Source organism: Salmo salar, chromosome 07 (genome assembly GCF_965601325.2).
Source record: "Salmo salar chromosome 07, fSalSal1, whole genome shotgun sequence".
In the NCBI taxonomy this organism is placed as follows: Eukaryota; Metazoa; Chordata; class Actinopteri; order Salmoniformes; family Salmonidae; genus Salmo; species Salmo salar.
Window position 1 is genome coordinate 48,405,942 of NC_138297.1, and position 11,559 is coordinate 48,417,500.

Genomic DNA, 11,559 nt, shown 5'->3' on the forward strand with positions numbered 1-11,559 from the left:
CCAAAAATGGTTATCCTATGAGGACAGCTGACAAAACCCTTTGGAACCCTTTTTCTAAGTGTAGTGGTATTTTGAGAAATAAACAAAGTACACAACAAAGAAATACCACTAACCAAAATGCTGTGTTGTACTGGGATGATATCTGTGTTGTACTGGGATGATATCTGTGTTGTACTGGGATGATATCTGTGTTGTACTGGGATGATATCTGTGTCAAGGTCATTCCAGACCGCCACGTTGTGTCATAACCGATTATGTGGCTAGAAACAAAAACCTGACATCCTTTTTTTCTTTTTTCACATTGGTCCTTTGCCATGTTGCAGCCTATAGTCATACTGTGCAGCAGCGTCACATTGGCTGAGGGGGAGAGAGGAGCTGGGGAAAGAAAGTTGACTTTCATCAACAGGATGTGGTTGTGTCAGAGACAGGAAGTGAACAATAACAGTGTTTTGGCCTAATGAAAATAGATGGAGATGGCCTAACACAGTATATTTTCTCTGCTCCATTAGTGTCTACCTCTCTGAATATTTGCGATCAGGCCTATTGCGCCACCTGTAATAACAATTAATGGAATTTCTTATCTGTTCATAGCCAATGTTATGTTAGGCCTATCATTTGTGTGTTGACGATAAGCTTTTTTCCCCGATTACATTGTGCATGGTACGAATTTGCACATTGATTTGAATGTAAAACAAGTCTAGCAGGACAGATGATACAGGCAAGTCTACCACAGGTACCAATTGAAATAGGACACATTCAATAACAAATTGTGCGATCTAATTGTAACCCTGTCGATAATCATTAGGCTAAGTGAACCTGGCCTATTTAAAATAACGAGTTGAACAGGATGTGCTGTATGCATATGTCATGTTATTTCTAATCTAATCTAATTATAAATTATAGCCTAGGTAATTATTGTAAATACACATTTTCCGGTGCTTTGGATGAAAAGTGCTCTTGAATAAATAGTCACTAATTTGTTCTGTATAGGATTATAATCTTGTTTTATGAGGCTTTGGGGATGGCTGGAGAAGTGGAGAAATCGGTCGCTGTGTGTAGCGGCAGAGCGCAGGCTTTCAGCAGGGGGCGGAGGGAGAGAGCTATGACAGCGCGTATCACACAGCCAAGAAGTAGGACGAGTTGCATCCTAGCGCTACTGTCATTTGCAGACGGAGTACAGCTCTCGCCGCTTTTGTTAAGCTATCGCGCCCCGTGCTGCTAGCTAGTCAACAATGGTTTCTATAATTTCAGACCTGGACCCACTGAAAAACTGGAACGTGTTAAGGTAAGTCCAAGTCCCGTTTTGTAGCTCGCTTTATGAATGCAGCAGAAATGATAGGAGGGAATTGTTGTGATACCCAACGTGCGGTGCTGGGTGGGACGCGGGTGGCAAAGGGTTATCGCTGGTGGATGGATGTAGCGACTTGTACCGCGGACGTACCCACTTGCATTGCATTGGCTTAAAGGGATACTGCGATATTCTGGCGTTTAGCCCCTTTTATACTTATCAAGAGTCAAATAAACTCGTGAATACCATTTGTATGCCTCTGCATGCAGTAGGCCTATGAAGGAAGTTAGCGGTAGTTTTGCGAGCCATTGTTAACAATGACTGGAAGTCTACAGGTAAATTAACAATGCTACCTACAGTACAGCAGCAATACTGCGCCCTCGGCAAAAACATTTTTTTGTTGCGATGTCGGGTCCTGTTTCGGTAAAGCTCTTGTTCTCTTTTCTCCCCCTCTCTTTCTGCTGTCGTGTCGGACGAATGCAAGCTGCTCATCAGCCCTCCATCTTATTAACCCTTGGTGATCTTCCCTCTCGCACCGTGGACCACAAAGTTCCTCAACAATTTACAGTTGCCGATACCTACTGTAGACTATGGGCACCATCATCATCCTCACCGACCCGTCTAGCCTAGACTACTGTCTTTGAGAGCTGCGTTGTCACAACGCCCTGGAGTCATATAGGCTACGTATTTATTGCAAAGGATGCATTGAGTGGACATTTATTGCAAGTTTATATCCCCTTCACTTAGCTCTCTTTTGTTTATGAAAAACTGTAATTTACAGTTTAGCCTATAACATGCCATGTTTTATTTTTTAAACACAACATTGTTAGCGTACCTATGGAAGATGAGTTTCTCCACTCCATCTCTGCACCTCCTGAAGGAGTAAAAACGTTTGTTGCTCCAACTTTTCACATCACATCTTCAGAGCAATGTGTAGCCTATTTTCATTATAGTGCTCAGCAGGGTCATTTCTTGAAAGAATGTTGTGAAGCTAGCTGAGAAAATAACCTACCTGCTCTGAGCCGCTGGAAGTAGGGTGCAGAGGGTGTTACAGCACCACCTGAAAAATCTGGGGGGAAAATAAAATGTTTCTGAAAAAAAGATTTTTTCCCACAAAAGTAGTGCACTGGGGCTTTAATAGTCCTGTATTAGCGACCCCCACCCCCAAAACGACTTCCCACAGCTATGCCTGCACCTGTGGTCCTCTGCTCAGTTCCTCTCTGTTTCCCTCCTCCAGGACTGTCTTACAGCTACAACACTATAGGTTACACCAATATATATGGCTCTGGGCTACACTAACACTTTCTACCCTAACCTTTCATATTACCAACTAATAGCCTACATCTGCAAAATGTGTATTTATGCATGCACTGTCATTTAACATTTTAGCTGGAATTTGTGACTTTTAAATGCTGGAATTTGGATATTGAAGACTTTTGATACTAAATAAGTCATGATAATTCCCTCGACGGACTCCTCATCAGCAGAGATGGTCTAGTTCGGATTCTGAAATTCTATTTTCACTTTGATACGCCACAGTGACGGTGGAGCACGAGGCTCTAGAAATCTCTTTTAATGCTGCTTTTTATCATTCCCTGTGTAAATATTCCTTATTCCTTACTAGAAATTCCTCATCAATAAATCAGGAATAGATATTTATTTTTTAACAAAGGAACCCTAAAGAACATGCTTATTGCTGCTGTGACTGTGAGCCTGTGAAGACGGAATGATGTCAGTCTAGCCTTATAGGGGTGGAGCCTGGGACATGAAATGGCTTGTGCCACTGACCCGTACACACTCACATAAATAAAGGTGCAGATGGGGAGGATGACCCATTGTTTCTCTATGGAGGCTATTTCCTGTCTTTCCTATTCCACTGATCTGTTTGGTTAACCAGGACGCCTCTCGGGGTGATTGAGAATCTTCGTAATATGTAGGCAGTTGGTAATTCTGATGAGTATATCGGGAACTAAATTCTTGACCTTTCAGTCAACTTTTGAATGTGTGTATGAAACAGTCTCTCTTTTCTAAGTGGACACACACACACACACACACACTGCGCTGGTAAGCGGAGGGCGGGCCCCGATCATTGAGGGATGTAATCTGTTTGTTGAAGGACAGGATGAGAGATGGGTGATGAAGGGAAAGGAGGAGGGGAGAGGATGAGAAGTGGAGTGGAGTGATGAAGGAGGAGAGGATGAGGAGGGGAGTGATGGAGGGGTATTTGTCTCACTCTCTCTTTATTAAACCTCTGCTGCTTTAGATTAGCTGCAGGAGCAGCTGTCCGTCTCTCAAGACTGAGCATCTTAATAAAGACCAGCTTAGGGCTGGCCCTCCGCACACACACACATCCTCTTCTATCTCCCCCCTCTCTTTTTCTCTCTCGTTCTGTCTCTTTTCTCTTTCACTGTTAGCTTAGTGTATTATAATGAAGCAACTCCGTGCTTCTTCTCCGAGGCACAGCCGCATCTCCCTAATGAGGATCACCTCCGACACACACACACACACACTTCATTAAGATACACACACATACCATTAAGACACCGACAGTCCCAAACACCTCCGTCACATACAATTAGCAGCACTCCCCGTGGCGTGGTATGTTATGCGCATGGTGTTATTGTGTGGTTGGATAATATGCAGGACCAAAGAAGTACAGTCTCTCCGTTATCTTGGATGCTGTGTACACTGTATTATCCTGGGTGTTGTGTACACTGTATTATCTTGGATGCTGTGTACACTGTATTATCCTGGGTGATGTGTACACTGTATTATCTTGGGTGTTGTGTACACTGTATTATCTTGGATGCTGTGTACACTGTATTATCCTGGGTGTTGTGTACACTGTATTATCTTGGATGCTGTGTACACTGTATTATCCTGGGTGTTGTGTACACTGTATTATCCTGGGTGTTGTGTACACTGTATTATCTTGGATGTTGTGTACACTGTATTATCTTGGATGTTGTGTACACTGTGTTATCTTGGATGTTGTGTACACTGTATTTTCTTGGATGTTGTGTACACTGTATTATCTTGGATGTTGTGTACACTGTAGCTTCTGGTTTAGTTTGTTGAGATGACTATGTGATATTTGTATTCTTTTGCTCTCATTCTGGAGTATCCAGCATATGACCGTCCATCATGCCCACTGCACTGTAGGGAACGTGTGTTCATTTGCTGTTGTCAGAGGACACATTCCTGAAAATCTAATAGGAAAATACATGTAATGAAATCAGTTTGATATGGTGTATCTGATGTGTGATCTTTCCGATAGGGGAGGTTGTGTGGAGGTGAGTGGTGCTGAGGGATAATAACATTTTGATATGGAAGACTGTTAGAAAACCAACGTGGACTGAATGTGCCTATTTCAACCGAAACAGAGTATTATATCTAAGGTTCTCGATCTGTGTCTTAACGATAATCTGCCTGCTGCTCCAGATGGACGTGGACATCTGCACCCTCCTCTGGTCCTCTGGTCCTCTGGCTGGACCTCCGTTTACTCCATCCTTATCTGATCAGCTCCAGGGTGTGGCTGCTGCAGCCTTTCACCAGCTCCATCTGACTATCATACATTTATCACACGCACACACACATGAACACACACAGGTATCGCATCCAGACCAAAAATATACCGTATACGCACGTACACACACACACACACACACACAGCTCAGTTTATCTGTGTAACAAAGCATTGTTGTGGGTGTAAAGCCTGTCTGTTGCTCTCCTAGTCAGCCTCTCCTATTCTGAAGAGCAGCACAGTTATTCCATAATGAGAAACAGCATGCTTATTAATTCCACCTGATTACATCCAGAATTACACTTAGCACACACACACACACACACACACACACACACACACACACACACACACACACACACACACACACACACACACAGAGCAATGACAAGGTAGGTCTGTTATTAGATTAGGGAGCGAGGAGAAGTCAGGTTTGTATTCTATTACAGGGCTGGTTAAATAACTGCTGGATGTAAACTCTGATGCCTGCCAATACGGGAATAATCAAAAGAGAAGGAGAGAGTGAAGGAGAGAGAGAGAGAGTGCTTTAACAATAAACAATTAATGTCTTCATGTAGAAACCCTTTGGAGTGTAATGTAAAGATCTAGGACCGGAGCCTCACTAACTTGAGATGTGCGTGTGTGACGCACTGCCTCTCGAAGCAGTGTTGCATAAATCATGCATTAACGTCAATGGGAAGGACATTTGCATGAAAGTTTGAATTACCCACACACACACTCGCGCACACACACAGATCTCAATTCTGGATTATTCAGACATGATAAATCGTAAACAGATGTTCATTCAGTCACAGAGTGAGCCTTATGGGTCCTGGTCACAAATAGTGCACTGTGTTGGGAATAGGGTGCCATTTGGGGCACAGACAAGGACAGCATCGATAAGCCATAGGGTCTTTTCACCTGTGGCCAATCATGTAAATAATGTATTATCTGTTGCCCACACAAGTGCCTCGGTCTGGAAGTGGAAGTGTATGTGAGGTGGCTTTGTCACTAGGGGATTTGGGTATAGATGAAGGAGTAGGAGGATTGGGGGGGGGTCATTCAGCATTTGACCCAGTGTTAGTTTTAAGTAATCCAGTTAACTGTGGCTCCGACTCAGTGGCTTTATCCCCGAGACACAAATCTATCTACCTAATTACTGAGGCCAGTGTCTGTCCGATGTGGTTTAAATCTGCAGTGTGTGTGTGTCCATAGCCTGCTAACCCCTGCAGGTCATAGGATTACAAACACTGACTCTAAATCCACCCTTTGCGGTTGAGCAGTGGCAAGGGCAACTGTGGTCCTGGCTTGGGTCTTTTAATCTGCACCCCAATGGATGTGCATTGTGTGGCCAGAGGAGGGTGACACCAGGCTGGGTAGAGACGGAGAGTGAGGCCCCTACCCTGGATGTAGTGGTTCTGGTTTGGAAATGGACATTATGTGCTCAGCGTTATTCTCAGTGTTTTAAGAGAGCCTCTCTGAAACAAAACATCAACTGTAAGCCTGGGAAATGCAATGACGTTAGTTTTGTTTTTGCGACAGGGTTGTTGTTAAAGTGAATGTGATGAATGGAGCAATGGGGAGAGTGATGAAGCCACCCTGACCCGGGGAGTTAGAAAGGAAAGAGGTGAAGAGAAAAACAGGCAGGGTTGTAGTAGAGGTCGACCGATTATGATTTTGCAACGCCGATACCGATTATTGGAGGACCCAAAAAAGCCGATCCCGATTAATCGGCCAATAATTTTTTTACAATTGTTTTATTATTATTATTTTTTTTATATATATATTTTTTGTAATAATGACAATTACAACAATACTGAATGAACACTTATTTTAACTTAATATAATACATCAATAAAATCAATTTAGCCTCAAATAAATAATGAAACATGTTCAATTTGGTTTAAATAATGCAAAAACAAAGTGTTGGAGAAGAAAGTAAAAGTGCAATATGTGCCATGTAAGAAAGCTTACGTTTAAGTTCCTTGCTCAGAACATGAGAACATATGAAAGCTGGTGGTTCCTTTTAACATGAGTCTTGAATATTCCCAGGTAAGAAGTTTTAGGTTGTAGTTATTATAGGAATTATAGGACTATTTCTCTCTATACGATTTGTATTTCATATACCTTTGACTATTGGATGTTCTTATAGGCACTTTAGTATTGCCAGTGTAACAGTATAGCTTCCGTCCCTCTCCTCGCTCCTACCTGGGCTCGAACCAGGAACACATCGACAACAGCCACCCTCGAAGCAGCATTACCCTTGCAGAGCAAGGGGAACAACTACTCCAAGTCTCAGAGCAAGTGACGTTTGAAACACTGTTAGCGTGCACCCCGCTAACTAGCTAGCCATTTCACATCGGTTACACCAGCCTAATCTTGGGAGTTGATAGCCTTGAAGTCATAAACAGCGCAATGCTTGAAGCACAGCGAAGAGCTGCTGACAAAATGCATGAAAATGCTGTTTGAATGAATGCTTACAAGCCTGCTGCTGCCTACCACCGCTCAGTCAGACTGCTCTATCAAATCATAGACTTAATTATAATATAATAAACACACAGAAATACGAGCCTTAGGTCATTAATATGGTCGAATCCGGAAACTATCATCTCAAAAACAAAACGTTTATTCTTTCACTGAAATACGGAACCGTTCCGTATTTTATCTAACGGGTGGCATCCCTAAGTCTAAATATTCCTGTTACATTGCACAACCTTAAATGTTATGTCATAACTACGTAACATTCTGGCAAATTAGTTTGCAACGAGGCAGGCGGCCCAAACTGTTGCATATACCCTGACTCTGCGTGCAATGAACGCAAGAGAAGTGACACAATTTCACCTGGTTAATATTGCCTGCTAACCTGGATTTCTTTTAGCTAAATATGCAGGTTTAAAAATATATACTTCTGTGTATTGATTTTAAGAAAGGCTAAAGATGTTTATGGTTAGGTACAGTCGTGCAACGATTGTGCTTTTTTCGCAAATGCGCTTTTGTTAAATCATCCCCCGTTTGGCGAAGTTGGCTGTCTTTGTTAGAAAGAAATAGTCTTCACAGTTCGCAACGAGCCAGGCGGCCCAAACTGCTGCATATACCCTGACTCTGTTGCAAGAGAAGTGACGTATTTTCCCTAGTTAAAAGAAATTCATGTTAGCAGGCAATATTAACTAAATATGCAGGTTTAAAAATATATACTTGTGTATTGATTTTAAGAAAGGCATTGATGTTTATGGTTAGGTACACGTTGGAGCAACGTGTACCTAAGCGATTATATGCAACACAGGACAGGCTAGATAAACTAGTAATATCATCAACCATGTGTAGTTAACTAGTGATTATGATTGATTGATTGTTTTTTATAAGATAAGTTTAATGTTAGCTAGCAACTTACCTTGGCTTCTTACTGCATTCGCGTAACAGGCAGGCTCCTCGTGGAGTGCAATGTAAAGCAGGTGGTTAGAGCGTTGGACTAGTTAACCGTAAGGTTGCAAGATTGAATCCCTGAGCTGACAAGGTAAAAATCTGTCGTTCTGCCCCTGAACAAGGCAGTTAACCCACCGTTCCTAGGCCGTTATTGAAAATAAGAATGTGTTCTTAACTGACTTTCCTAGTTAAATAAAGGTGTAAAAAAATAAATTGGGCCAAATCGGCGTCCAAAAATACAGATTTCCGATTGTTATGAAAACTTGAAATCGGCCCTAATTAATTGGCCATTCCGATTAATCGGTCGACTTCTAGGTGGTAGACGGCGAGAGAGCAGGAGGGAGAGGTCGGTTGGCCTGCTCGTCTGTGATGGACTCCGGTCGCCATGGCGATTCACTCTTCAGCTGGACCCATGTCAATCAAAGCATTGTGACACTGGAGCGGGGGCGGGGGGTATTGTGCCACGGCAACGAAGTGAACAATACAGCGTTCAGTGTTTCTGTGTGAATGGCTCAGACGAGGGGGTGCGGGGAGAGGGCGATGAATTCTTCCACGTCAAACCCCCGGAATCAGTTGAAGATCATTACATATTTTAGCTCAGCAAGCTGGATAAAAACGTGAGAGAGACGAAGGAGGGAGAGAGAGAGAATGCGAACAGGAGAGAAAATAAAGGGGGGGGGCATGACACCAATCATCATCAAAAATTGTTTCTGTAGTTAGAAACAGATAAGATTAACATTCTTGCAACATTATTTTGTTCAAAAGTAATTTTAAAATTAGGCAAATTGATTGCACAAACTTTGGCCCCTTTAATGTATAGGATTCATATTCTATTCAATAAATATAGTACCCAACATCTGATTTAGACCAAACTTCTTCCTACCATTGAGTAAGTCAAAAGACACCCATGGACCCCCTACATCTCACGCCAATTCCAGAATCAGTTATCTGTCTAACAGGTGGTATTATAATAACAATAATAATGATAATAATTTATTCAACTTCAACAGTGCCTTTCATTGAATCTCAAAGCAGTTCAAGAGCAAAAAAACAACAAGCAATATACAGTATCATGACAGGTCAACCAATAGAGGCCAAGTCTTTGAATGCTGCAATCCTCTCTGGAGATGGAGAGGGTTGGTTCATGGCTTGATGGAAGGAGCTGGTCAGAGGATGGTAGATGATGGAGTCTGCTGGTGATCTTGTAGAGGGCAAGTCTGGGGACCAGCCTGACTGGACTTCTCCTCTTCCACTCTCCGTAGCACCCATTTGGCTGATGCCTCAGCAGCTCTGGGCTCCAGAAAGCTCACCACATGCAGTTCAGAATAGTAGACAGTCGTCCTCACTACGAGCCCTCTGCCTCAGCACTGCTGTATTCCTCTGTCTCCCATTCCTCTCACGTTTCAGGCCAGTCCTGAAATCATGCTCTCAGAGGATCAGGAACTGCCAGCTAGGTGAAAAAAAAAAAAGTGGTAGTCCAATTGGTAGTTACAGCCTTGTCCCATAGCTGCAACCCCCGTACAGACTCGGGAGAGGCGAAGGTCGAGAGCCATGCATCCTCCGAAACACGACCCTGCCAAGTCGCACTTCTTGACACAATGCTCGCTTAGCCCGGAAGCCAACCGCACCAATGTGTCAGAGGAAACACCGAACGACAGGTAACCGAAGTCAGCGTGCATGCGCCCGGCCCACCACAAGGAGTTGTTGGAGCGCGATGGGACAAGGACGCTCCGGCCGGCCAAACCCTAACCCGGACGATGCTGGACCAATTGTGCACCGCCTTATGGGTCTCCCGGTCATGGCCGGCTGTGACACAGCCTGGGATCGAACCCGGGTCTGTAGTGAAGCCTGTAGTGCCTTACATGCTGACCACACCGCTCGCGTCGCGTGTGTGAGCGTTGCAAAATACATTTTCTAAACAAAAACATTATCCAGCCAGCTAGCCAAAACAAAAACATTATCCAGCCAGCTAGCCAAAACAAAAACATTATCCAGCCAGCTAGCCAAAACAAAAACATTTGCAAATCTTTGGCTCAAAAACACCAGATATATGCAATAAAAAAACTATATTTACAGAGCTCTATGCCTAGGCTTCCTCACAGCGCCATGGCAACCATGGTATGGAGCTGCTGCTTAAACTATTGCTTCTTCATCCTATGTGATGTGTTCCCTGTGAATCTAATTTCCCTGTTCAGAGAAATTAGCCATTGAAGTCGCTTGCATTATTTACTATAAATGAGTGTGAAAGTACCAGGTTTTGCCCGCTAGATGCCGCTGTTCCTGCTACTGCCACACCCTTTTATCGATTTTGCGCAGGTAGCACACACACTGCCTTGTTCAGGGGCAGAACGACAGATTTTTACCTTGTCAGCTCGGGGATTCCAACGCTCTAACCTGCCGCCCCAAAACTTACTCATTGTTACGAAAAATGATGGTTCAAATCAGATGTTAGGGTCCAAATCAGATGTTAGGGTCCAAATCAGATGTTAGGGTCCAAATCAGATGTTAGTTGCTATATTTATTGAAGATTATATGAATCCTATTTAAGTTTAAAAACGCCAATTTGGGTGCAATCAATTAGCTTAATTTATATTATTATGTTTCAACAAAATAATGTTTCAGGAATGCTACTCTTATCTGTTAGAGAAACTACAGATAACAATTGCACCCAAACAGAAACGATTTCAGCATAATCTGAGATGGTGGGTGTCGAAATCCTCTTTCGAGTGTTTTTTGAGGTGGAACCAGATGTGCGTCTAACAGAGGGAATCTAGTAGGCTTTGTTTAAACCCCAGTGTTTTTTCTACTCCGCTTGGCTGAAACGGAGAGGTGTCCCTGGAGAGAGAGAGAGGGAATATGAGAGAGAGAGAGGGGGATGAGAGAGAGAGGGGGAATGAGAGAGGCAGAGAGAGAGAGGGGGGGGGTGAGAGAGAGAGAGAGAGGCAATGAGAGAGGGGGAACGAGAGAGGGAATGAGCAAGGGGGAGAGAGAGAGAAAGAAAGGGTGAGGAGAAGAAGGGTTACACTAAACAGGCCTCAACTTAAACGTCATCAATCATAATAGGATAGTGTAGGTAATACCAGTACCTCTAATTTACCATGTTACACAGTCCCACCTATTTGTATTTGCATTCAACTGACAATGCAACATGAGCCCCCCCCCAATAGACAGATCAGTGTGTATAAGACCTGCTATATCCGTGTTATGGTGACTGTGATGTGTTCTCTCTCCTCCACTGAGAGGTTAAACTCTGTGTATCAGCCATATACCGGGGAACATGCTGGCTTCAAAGCCTCCGCGGCGCTGTCTCATGCGTGTGTCTCTC

The 11,559-nt window shown here is 43.4% G+C and overlaps 1 long non-coding RNA gene across 1 annotated transcript; it reads left to right on the forward strand.

Annotated features, from left to right (window-relative positions):
• The first annotated feature begins 1,082 nt into the window (after positions 1-1,082).
• On the forward strand, positions 1,083-4,532 carry LOC145880036 (uncharacterized). The gene is made up of 2 exons (XR_014392931.1): positions 1,083-1,285; positions 1,773-4,532. It is a non-coding gene; the product is annotated as an uncharacterized LOC145880036 (long non-coding RNA).
• Positions 4,533-11,559: the final 7,027 nt, after the last annotated feature.